The following is a 12,657-nucleotide window of genomic DNA, read 5'->3' as shown; positions in this document are numbered from 1 at the left end:
CGAAGAGGGGTCGGGGCAACTTTTCCCGATTTCGTGTGAGTTGGTAGAGAATTACCCACATTGAAATTTTATTTAAAAGAAACTTGTCAATTACAAGGAATACATTTGTAACGCTTATTTGAACATTTTAAATTTTAAATAAGATTTTAAATCTTTTTACAAATTTTGGATTAAGGGATCGCAGATCGGTCCAAAACGAAAAGTTTAGACATTCTTTTTTTTTCATTAATGTATTGATATTTTGGAATTTTTGATCGTAGCATAACTGTAAAGATGATTCATTTTGAGATACTTTTGGGTTGGAAATTTAGTGGATGTGCCGAAATCTCAGAGAAATGCTCAGGGGGTAAAAAGATGTATTGCTTTTATTTTCCATTTTTATTAATGTTATTCAAACTGTTTTAAACTTTTCAGAAACATTGTCAAACGATCAGTTTTGTTTTTTTTTTTTAACAAATAGGGCTCACAGAAAAAAAAATCATGGTAATATTACATCTGGAAATGGGTACATCTTTTATGTCAGAAAAATGTGTAATTTTACCTCTGAAATAAGTAACTTTACCACTATTTTGGTATTATGTCGCATTTTAAGTCTGAATTGAGATAAAATTACTTATAAAAGAGGTAACATTCAACCTTCTAAAATTACACCTTCCAAATTTACACTTTTTTTTTGCTGTGCTTTTACAAATTATGCAACCCGAGATTAAAAATAGACCGCAGACTTTAGCAACACATTGTGTTAGGCAATCAAAGATATTTTGTAGACTTTTAACAGTAGCAGAACTTTAGCAATGTTCAAAACATTTGGTGATATATTTTGTTAAACGAAATTAAAAGCAGTCTTGAAATTATGTTTTTATACACAGAAAAAAAAATCATGGTAATATTACATCTGGGAAGGGGTACATCATTTATGTCAGAGAAAAGGTGTAATTTTACCTCTGGAAATGTGTAATTTTACCACTTTTCTGGTGTAATGTCACTTTTTCAGTCTAAATTGCGGTAAAATTACATCATAAAAGAGGTAATATTCAACCTTCAAAAATTAAAGCTTCCAAATTTACATATTTTTTTTCTGTGTAGAAACATGTCTTATATTTGAAAACGATTAAAAAAATAATTATCTTCAATAGAAAATAGCAAAAAAATTCACTACAATTAGTTTTTTCCCGCTTTCCAAAAGTTTTCATCTTTATTTATTGTATTTTTATTCCTTCATGATATATTGGGACCATCCATAAACCACATATACACTTTGTTGAAACGCCCCCAGCCTCTTCCCTCCCTCTCATGACCAATTGGAAGCTCTAATTTTTGAAGGTTAAATATTACCTCTTTTATGATGTAATTTTACCTCAATTTAGACTGAAAAAGTTACATTACACCAGAAAAGTGGAAATTACACCTTTTTCTGACATAAAAGATGTACCCCTTCCCAGATGTTATATTACCATGATTGTGTACAATAAAATCTTTTGTATAAAGTGCGGACAAATTGTTATTTTTCAAAAAACCACTGCGACATGGGTTTCCTATGTACCTTTTGAAAAAAGAAGGCAAGAATTATAAAAAAAATATAAATATTTAAATAACAAGCCATAGTTTCAACATTTGCATGGAAAAAGTGTTTTTAAATGCATTGCAAACTAGTACAGTTGTTTTGCAATCATTAGTTTTCATAAAATGAAAGATTTGTGGAAAACAAAAATTTTAGCAAAACAAAAATTTTACCAAAACGCAGCAAAAAAAAGTTGAATTTTGCAATGTTGAAAATTTGGTAGGTTGAATATTACCTCTTTTTTAATTAATATTACATAAAAATGTGTAAAAATGTGAACCTGATGAATATTCATCAAAAACTGATGAATATTCATCATTTTCTGGGGTAAAATAAATCATTTTTTGACACAAAATCTGTCACCATTTCCTGATGAATATTACCATCATTTTTTTCTGTGTAATAAAGATCAACAATTTTCAAAAATTTTAAAGATTTTCAAATCAACCCAAACATACTAAAAATGATTCTAAATGCAGGGGAATGCATTTAAGATTGATTTCAGCTGATTAATTTTTCCACTATTTTTTTAAAATTTGCCCCCTGATTTTTCGGGCCAGCATTGAAGGGGGGAGGGGGGAGACTAAAACTTTATGTAAAATTTGTACCAGCCTTATCCGTAGTTTCGATTATTCCAAGTGAAATTTTTCCGAGGTCTTCGGATAATCGAGTTTGGACTGTATTATGATTTTATGGGAATTAAAATATTTTCAATCTTTAATAATACTCATTTGGTAATTTATAATTTTCGAATTTGACTTATTTGGGATCGTTGAACTGGAATTAAATATCAAAAATAATTTAAAACAGGTAGACACAAATATTTTTCATTGTTTTTTTTCTCCTAAAAGAAGTATTCCTGTTCAAGTCGAAACATGTTGAAACGTGCATCGGAAACCACATTTTTGAGCACGATAATTTACATAACATCACCAATACTTGCAAACAAGCTTTTGACCGCCGAGCACATGCCACAAGACTCACGTGACTGTGGCCCATTTGCTATGCCGGTTTAAGAATTAGATCCACACCGGTAAATATTTATTACCGTGGATTTAGGGTGGTTCAACGAAAAAAAAAAAAAATCAGTGCATGTTTTACTTTCAGTTTAAAAATTATTCGAGTTGTGTTTTTATTCTATAGAGAAATTTTTTTTTTAAAAACAAATTCAGATCTGGAGTTTTTTTTTTTTTGAAAAGGTCCAATAAACGAAATTTTCAGTTTCTGCTTTTTGGATGTTTTTTAATACCCCTGACTCAAGGCGGTTTCAAAAACACCCAAAAAGCAAAAACTGGAAATTTGGTTTATTGGACCTTTTAAAAAAAAACTCCAGAAATAGTTTTCGAACCAGCCTACTTTATGCAACAAGCACTGTCCTCGTGCACCGGTTTTGCACCTTCACCCTGACCCTTTCTTTCCGGCTTGGTTTTTTCTCTCTCTGTTGTTCCTTTCTTCACCGCTTATGCTGTTCTGTTTACATTTTTGCCCCTCACAAATACAACCACACACACTCACAGCCCGTTTGCAAAGCAGTTCTTCTTGCTGCATTTGTTGCTTTTTCGCGCTGTTTCGATATTCCTGTTTTGTCTTCTCTTACCTTTTGCTACACTTTCGTTATGCTTCATGCTGCGCCAAATGGCTCTTCTATGTTGTTGGAATTTTCTTTTTGTTGATTTTTCTCTTTTTCTCTCGACTTTGATTGCTTCTTTTTGCACGTTTTTTTCCCTCTTGTTGATACTTTCACGTGTTTTTCCTGGCGCAGCATGCGTTTTTGCTTGCGCAAAACGATTTGTTTCACTTCTTGGAACTCACCAACACTGCCAAACGTGGATGAAATGGAAATTTTGTGCAAATTTCTTGAAAAGAAGATCCTACTCAAACGATTCGATCGCGGTTCACAAAGTCAATCCTCTGACTCAACTGTAAGGGAGTCGAACCGCGAAGAAAAAAAAACTTAATTTTAAAATCACTTCGCAAAACATCAATCAGCACACCCGCGATCGTTTGATCGAACGGTGATCGACCGTAGAACGATGTTGTTTTCGCGCCCGAACTAAGCCGACCACGCACGATCACGCACGAAATCCGACGAGAACTATTTCGTTCATCACGATCAAGAACTTTAACACCAAAAGATCAATTCGCGATCAAAATGCGCAAAAAAAACGTGCGTTCGCCATCAATCACACGAGGAAACAACAAACAATATATCGGAAAGAGAGGCCAACTCTCAGAAGAGGAAAAATAATAATTAAAACAGTAAAATAGTGAATGGCAAGAGCGCGGCCCAACACACACGCACGAGGTGCTGCAGTTGGAGTGAAACAGCGCGAGAGAATTGGCCAAAGGAGTGGCAGACCCAAGGCACCAGACACAAAACGGATGACGAACTACTGAGCGATACAGTGCAATCGATGCAACATGCAACGTCGATGCACACACTACCAAAGAGAAGTGTGATAAAAAGAGTGCGAGGAAAAGTGCGTTTCCTTTTGTATTGGCATGGGTGCGGGGTAATTTGGCAGTTATTGTCACTTTTTAGATAATAAATCTTGAAAAAATCAAGAGTTCAACAAAAGCTAAGAATTTTACCATATTTCTTTACTATTAAATTTCCAAAGCAGATTTAATTCGAACATTAAAAGATCCAGAGAAAATGCATTTTGAAGAGATTTTTGTTCAACGATATTCTATATTTTACAATGTGTGTAACTATTTTTTTTATTGAAGAGAACTCCTTCCAATTGTTTAAAAAAATATTGAATATGTTACGAGCAGACGTGATTTTTAATTTAATAAAGTGATTTAGAATTTTGTAATTCAAGATGGCGGCCAAAATGGTGGTGATGAAATATTGAAAAAAATGCATTTAGTAACTCAATCAATAAAATTTGACTAAAATGGGGTCGTAGAATTATAATTTTAACATGAAGTGAATTGGAACAGTTTTTAAGCCTTGTTATAACACAGAATTTGGATATTTTTGAAAGGATTTGAATAGAAAAGACAACGTCAAAATAATCATAGGCAAGGTAACATCGAACATTTCATTTGAAAAATTATCAATAAAATGTTTGTTTAACCCTTCGGAAGTCTCGTTTTTTGGCCTCCCTTACAAACATCATTACTAGGCTTAGTGATTTTTCACGCTCGAAAATTGCAAATTTCACGGGGACCTTAATTTCAAAACACCAAATTTCACGGAAATTTCGCGGAACGTGAAAAATATTAAAATAACTATGAAAATTTTATGTTAGACTTACAGAAAGTACTTTTTATGCTTTTTTACATATTATTTTTCAATAAACTTAAAAAAATCTTAACTTAATTTGAACGTGACACAAAAAATAATTTGATTAATTAAAAAAATCCACTTGGTTTATGGATGGGCTCTATAAATATTTAAAAAAAAAATGCGTATTGTCATTTATTGACCTGCTTTTTTAATGTTCGAATAATATAGCTAAACAGTTTTCGCTGATTTGCTACTAATTTAACATTTTACAATTTATTGAATTTCATATAAAAACCAAATTTAACAAAACAATCTAACAATTAAAATAACTTTTTTGCAACATTTGCCCAGTAAAAATAATTTAAAGGTTTTCATCTCACTTTTCAAAAACTAAAATAAAAATCACTAGTCAAAAATAATTTAATCTGTAACGAAATTTTTAAAATTAAAAAAAAACTATTTTTTTTAATCTTGAATAAACCAAGCTTGAATCTTTCAGCATATTTCAAAATTATATCTTTCAAAATTCAAATTAAATTAAAGTAAAATTGTTATAACGGCGAATGAAAAAAATGTAAAATTCAGCTGGTTTCCTAAGAATAACTGATAAACTATTGTTTATAGTACCACGAAAATTGCAATCTATTTTCTCAATATTTTTCTTCCCCTTCTCTGATGGAATCAATTTTTTCAATCTTTTTTTTTTTGCTCCTCCTGGACCGGAAGAAATGGGAAAGACAACTATTTTCACGAAATGTTTCTTTTAAATGAATGTTTGCTTTTAATTGATTTCTAAAAGTAAATCCATACAACTCAAAAAATCTGTACAATCTTTAAAAAAAAATTACAATATACTTGTTAATTAAATTTTAACAAGTATTGGTTGAAAGAGACAAAATTTATAAAAAAAATGGAGAATAATTTTTCTTCTTTGACTGATTTTTGTTAACATCATTTAAGTATTCGCAGCAATCACTTCTCAGTAAATGTTGTATCAATTTCATGTTAATATTGGTTTGTTAACAATTCTTCAAATGGTTCATACGCTTTTCAATTCAAATCTAATAAAATTTACTTTAAAGATCTTTAAGAATGAAATATTTATTATGTTGTTATTTTTATGAATTGATTTGAGAAAATTGATAAATTTCACGGGATTTCATGGAAATCTTCAAATTTCGCAATTTTCACGCTGTCCGCGAAATCGTGAAAATTCACTAACACTAATCATTACAAATTGTGTACAAAGTAAACTAGCACGCAACCACCGCAAGGTTAGTGTTTTTGAATGTATATGAATGGTCGGAATGATCAAAATTTGATCAAAATTCATAAGAATTTATAATTACAATTTATTTAGTTGAGTATGATAATTTAACATAGAAACCCAAAACATGACCAAAAATCGATGAGTTTGATATTTTGGCTCGATTCTGAGGGCAGATTCAGACTCAGCGGGCAAAATTACATGGAAAAACATATAGTTGAACAATTTTCGAATTTCGTTAGGGTGGTCCCATACACTTTTCCCTTGAAAATTAGACATTTTCAAATGAAGATATCTCGAGTTTAAAGAAAAATACCCCTGAGATTTTTTTTCAGCGTTTAAAGTGCTAGATCTCCTCTTTCGAATGCAACCTGGCGCTATACATTTGGCTCGCGCCTTTCCATCTTTTTGCATCTTTTTTTCCTTAAAATGGCTGTAACTTTTGACCCAAACCAAATTGACGCGTTAGAAAATAAAAATGTTTGTTTTTTCGTGCTCTAAAAGTGATTCGAACAACACTTTTCTCTAAAAATTAACCCTGAATTGCTACGTTCATAAAACTGATGCTTTCTCTAATTTTGGACGTAGAAGGCAAGGATTACGAGATACAATTTCGGTGTCTTGGACAAAGTTGCTTGAATTGGCAAGCTCAACAATTTTTTAGAACAGCGATTCTCAACCTTCTTCTAGACTGGTACCCCTTGCCACGTAAATCAAGTAGGCCCGGTACCCCCGTTGAGAATCGCTGTTTTAGAAGATAAAAAAAATCTCAAAAATATTCCTGACAAATAGATTTTCAAAAACCTCAAAGTAATAATTATTGCAAACTTTTCGAATGTAGTGAAAATTTTTTTTTAAATACTCAAAATTTTCAGATATTTTCGAAAAAAAATGGAAAAGTTATGACTTTGGATGTGTGTTAACAAAAATGTGTGTTATAACCAGGGCTGCGGAGTCGGGTCATATTTCAAACGACTCCGACTCCGACTCCGGCTTTCTCAGATTAGCCGACTCCGACTCCGACTCCGGCTCCGGCTTTCAACAAATGGTTGGCTCCGACTCCGACTCCGACTCCGGCCTACCAACTATAGCCGACTCCGACTTCGACTCCAGCTTTCAACAAATGGTTGGCTCCGACTCCGACTCCGACTCCACATATTTTTAAATGTTTCAAAAGTTAGTTAACTATTATTAGTTAATTATTTTTAAAACATTGATAAATAGGATTATTTGAATACTCTCTAAGCGTCATGTTTTTCTCAAGAAAAATAAGTTAAGTAAAAGTAAAGTAAAGTAAATAAACGGAAAAAAAAGTTTCTAGGTTACAAGTTTTAAACGTTATGGAAACAGAAATCAAAAAATATCTTCAGTTTTAGAGGCATTTTTAGAAGAACAGTTATGTAAGTTAATTTGGATTTATTTGCTTAACCTCAAATTTGAAAAGATTTTTTTTTATTAAATATTAAATTATTATTTTTGAAAGAATAACTAAAAGAAACCTGGCCTTTATGATCTATTGAACATTAAAATTCAATTTGCTCACTTTCAGGCTGACATTTGTAAGAAGCACAGTGACAGGCACCTTGTTTTTAAAATGACAATTTTAAACGAAACATTTTTTTTTGTTTTTTTAAGACGTACATGGACATCACGGCCGAAGGAGATTATTATTGCAAATCAATGTATCTAAACAATTTCATCGTGAAAAGTACGCTTAAGATGTCCTTTTCAAATATCTGTGACATGGAAAATATTTTACCCTGGAAATTTTTAATTTATTTAAATTTTAAAATTTTATATACTTTAAAAAGGAGGCGCACGATACTTCGTGAATCTTCACCTAAAACAAAGTTTTATGAATGATCTTGCGCCTCCATCGAAATAGATGAAAAAACTTAAAATATAATAAAAAACAAATATCCACAAGTAAAATATTTTCTAGGTAACAAATATTTAATTTTTTAAGGTACATTGTTATGCAATGATTATCACCTTTCGTCATATTGGCGTGGGACATACAGTATGAGAAAATTCGTACCAGTTGATAATATTTTGATTTTGTTTTTTGTATAATATTTGAAAAATAAATTAAAATCCTACATTTTGTTCTATAAATTTTTTTATTAGTTCATTTTTCTCTGAATTCTTGAGATTTGGTTTTTTTTGCAACGATATCAAAATAGTTTAACTAAAATCAACATCAACAATCAATGATTAATTCAAAATTTGTTGCAACTTCTTTTGATATTTTTTGTTAGTTTCAATTATTCAAATGCAACATATTGATTTTCTTGTAAATACTTAGTGATAAACAAAATGCGCATGTTGAGTTCCAAGTAAGAGATTGTTATTATCGTTGATTATTTGTTACAAAAGTTAAACTGTCAGTGACTCTTTTTCGATTTGCAAAAACAGTGATTACTATGTTTAATCTTTTTATGTACCTCGTACCAAGACATATGCTATCGGGGTAAAAGATGATTGTGTGTGTACTTTTTTTTAGAAATATCTGGATGAAATTTGGTCAAATTTGAATTGAAAGGGCACATAAATATAGGCAAAAGGAAGCAGTCAAGAATCAATTAGAAATGTCTGACTACATAACCAATATTTTTTAAATTATGATACTACATACTTGGGTAAGAGGTTATCATTTAGTGATTATAGTGTAATAACACAATTAGACCTTTTCAATCACAATAAAAAGCTTCAAAAACACAATGGCATCTGATAAATCAATAAAAATATAAGATGTTTTGAAAATTAGCCTGTTCTATAGGAAATACTGAACAATAAAAAAAAAACATATTTTTTGTTGAATTTAAGATAACTCCGGCTCCGACTCCGACTCCGGGTTATCAGAAATCCTCGGCTCCGACTCCGACTCCGACTCCAGCTCTAAAAATTTAGCCGACTCCGGCTCCGACTCCGACTCCAGCTGTTAGAGTTTTGACGACTCCGACTCCGACTCCGACTCCAGGTCCCCAAAAAGACCCGACTCCACCGACTCCGGCTCCGACTCCGACTCCGACTCCACAGCCCTGGTTATAACTTTCAAATGAATGAAAAAATCCCAATCGTCTGATATCCATATTGTAAATAACTAAAATTTTGGATATTTTTTCGAAAGTACGTATTTTTGCAAAAAAATTTGAGTATTTTCAACTAATGTTGTTATTGCGTTCGAAATGTATGAAAAAAATCCGTTCGTTTGATACGTATTGTGAAAAACTGAAACTTTGAGTATTTTTTCTAAAATACGTTGTTTTGTGAGAATTTTGAGTATTTTCAAAAAATGTTGTTCTTACATTCAAAATGTATGAAAAAATTCCGATCGTTTGATACTCATATTGTGAAAAAATGAAATTTTGAGTATTTTGTCGGGGATGACTGTAATTCGTAATTTTCAATTTTGCAAAAAAAAAATCATTGCCACACCGGCTATCCATGACACCCCGTTTAGCGGTATTCAGATCTAGGTAGCGATGAAGATGTTTCAAAACCAACATAATATTGCAAAAGGTCTAAAATTCATGTCAATAGATTTTTAGAAATGCTAGGATTAATGATTTTTTGATAATTTTATTGTTTTTTTGTCCCAAAAATTAAAGGTTTAACCAAATCGAGTTTTGCAATGTTCAATCTGAACATCATACCATTTCGCTGGAAAGCAAATCGTCCCAATTGGTGGAGTCACGGCAGATAACCAGCGAGTTGAAGTTACCGTTCCAACTGATTTGTAGACCTTAGAGGTTGGAGTGTTTATTTAGTAACTAATGTGCATTCTTAAACTTTTAGGCGCCAAATCTATATACTTACCCCAAGCTTATAAGCTTACAACTTTGCAACACCTAACAAGGGGAGCCGTGTTCTCCACCGCAACGCCGTGCCATACTAGAGACCTGTTAGTCACAGCGACACGTTCCACATTCCTTATGGAGAAAGACGTTTCAATTCAGGTCTCTAGTTTAACTTAGCGTCTAGAGATCTTCATACTTCTATGATGCAGAGATTACGAGTCACCCAAATGACGTCGATGTTGGAATTCATTAACTTGCTAGCTGGTGGTAAGATGGAATTCGTGAATAAATTTGTTTGTCTAAAATATAGACAAAAAAATGACAAAATTATGGTTCAGTCAAACTTAATTTTTTTTATCCTTCTCTCATTGTTTTACACTTCATCATTTGTAATCCTATTTATAGTTCTGAAGCGAAAAAAATCTAATTAAAAATAAATTTCAATTGTTGCTAATTCGAATACAAAAGCTGAAGAACGAATGCTACCATGCTTTGTCGCTGGGGCTGCTAAAGCTGGATGATTTATGTTGCTGCTACGCAACACAGATACGTTGCAAGTGTACATGCGATGTATCATCATACGTTGCATGTCACAAATCGGTGCGTCATTGTTGTAACAGATTTGATGAATCATCATTGATGATTCTAGGGAGTCAGTGTTTTTTATTTAGACTTTTGGTCTAAGATGGTGTCATTCACTCTTAGAGGATTGCCTGTTAATGATGGTTCTTAATCAAATTTGGCCGACTAATGGTCGATCAGGGAAAAAATGATTTCACCAGGTGAAATATATATTTATTCCATGGAATTGCACGTGGAGTTTTAATCTTGTCATTTCATGATTTCAGCACAAGAATAGTTTAAAAAATGTTTAAAGATTCCATTATTGGTAAAACATTCTCAAGGATGCCTACCGCCAGTGAGGTTTTTGAGATAATTTTGTGAAAATTTTGGGCAGAAAATTAAAATGCCAACTTTCTGCATCAATAAGAATAAAGAAAATCAATGGTAGGATTCCTAGTTATGAATTAAAGTGAAATACGGGGCAATTCGGACTCATTTTTCAAGATTTTAGAACAAAATATGATATTTTTTTTATGAAAACAGACAATTTTCAGTAAATCGTAAATCGCGAGTTCTAAACGATGTTTGGGAATTTTTTGTTGTATCAAAACATTGTTCCTGCCAACTAGGACGTCAATGATTGTACCACAAAATTATTTTAATTTTGAAACACATTTGATTTAGATCAAAAATTCCTTCAAGAAGGCAACCCCGGGCAGACGTGATAACAAAATTTATGCCATTTTAATAACAAATGCTGTTAAAAAAACTGAAAGTGTGTTGAAACTTCTTGAAAAATCAACTTTAGAATGACATTTTTTGGTTATGGTTATGGTAGGATACCTCCAACTGTTATTGGGATGATCGGATTAGTTGTTAAAATATCAAAAAATAATAACAAAGATTTGTTCGAACAATAATTAAAAATGTTATTAGTCAGTTATTCCAATAACAATCCAATAATAAAAATTCATAGCGACGAATAAAAAATCTTGTTATAAATAACATAAAATGTTATTGGCCTAGTATTATCAAATATCAAGAATTGTTATTTCCTAGGTATTTCCATCTGCTCGGGACAATCGGCACACGCGCATTACAGAGCATTTTAGAGCGATGATCAATTTTCTTCGAAAATGATCCACGGCTTCACCTTATGGTGGATTAGGGATTAATTTTTGAAAACTCAACATGAATTAAATAACCTTTTTTTTCAAGGATTAATGCTTGAAATTGGAAATTTCAATTCATGTTTTTGTCTCTTCTCCTTTCAAAATAGTTTTTAAATTTTTTTTTTTTTTGAAAAAAAACTAGCAAAATTGATTGTATGCATGTATGCGACAGATCCCCAAAATTCTATTTCAATCCTGAGATATTCAATGAAAACTAAAAAAGCTCCGAAAATGTTTGTCACTTTTCATATGAAAGAAGTTTCAATCTTGTCGTGCTATCTTGTCACTCCCTGGAAATTGATGTGGGTGCGACAAAGGCCAAAGGGATTGCAGGTCAGGATGCGTTTGACGAACGTACAAGTAAGACTACCGTAAACATTTGTAATTATAACTCGGGACTCCAGCAACCAACTTCAACCAAACTTCGGGACAATGAACAGAATGGTCAGCCAAACAAAACGTGTTTGTTATTGTTTACATTGCGTGCTTTCGTTTTTGTTTATTCAAGGTCAAACATTAAAACGCGTTTTTCTCGGAACGTCGAAATGGCGGGTGCGACAAGATAGCACGACGACGTCGATATGAGCAACTCTCTATGAAATCGGCCGATTTCGACCATTTTTATTTTTTGTATTTTTTTATTTGACTTAAACTTTGTGGGGGCCTTCCCTATGACTAAATAAGCTATTTTGCGTCATTGGTTCAACCATACAAGTCTCCATACAATTTTGGCTGCTGTCCATACAAAAATGGTATGTAAATATTCAAACAGCTGTAACTTTTGAGTGAATTTTCTGATCAATTTGGTGTCTTCGGCAAAGTTGTAGGTATTGCTGCGTCAAACATTGAATATTACGCCCAATTAAAATGCTAGTCTTGACTTAAAAAAAAAATATTTTTTCGAAAAGATCGGAAAATTTCACCAATTTTTCATGTATTAAAATTGATAATCGGACCATTATTTGCTGAGATATGGTAATTAAAAATGGTGGGTTGTTTTGGTGAGATTAAGAAAACTTCAATTTTCGTGTTTCTTTTTCTTAAAGCGGCTCTTTCTC

At 32.0% G+C, this 12,657-nt stretch overlaps 1 protein-coding gene across 1 annotated transcript in view; it reads right to left on the bottom strand.

The window, feature by feature from the left end:
• Positions 1-3,861, bottom strand: part of LOC120431243 (anion exchange protein 2) — a 126,779-nt gene extending 122,918 nt beyond the window's left edge. Inside the window, exon 1 of the mRNA XM_052711023.1 lies at positions 3,159-3,861. The gene's annotated coding sequence lies outside the window, so the exon portion shown is untranslated. The remainder of the gene's footprint in view (positions 1-3,158) is intronic.
• Between the last annotated feature and the right edge of the window lie 8,796 nt (positions 3,862-12,657).

This window comes from Culex pipiens, chromosome 3 (assembly GCF_016801865.2).
Source record: "Culex pipiens pallens isolate TS chromosome 3, TS_CPP_V2, whole genome shotgun sequence".
Classification (NCBI taxonomy): Eukaryota; Metazoa; Arthropoda; class Insecta; order Diptera; family Culicidae; genus Culex; species Culex pipiens.
Note: the sequence above shows the minus strand (reverse complement) of the source record. Positions and strands in the feature narration are given on the sequence as shown.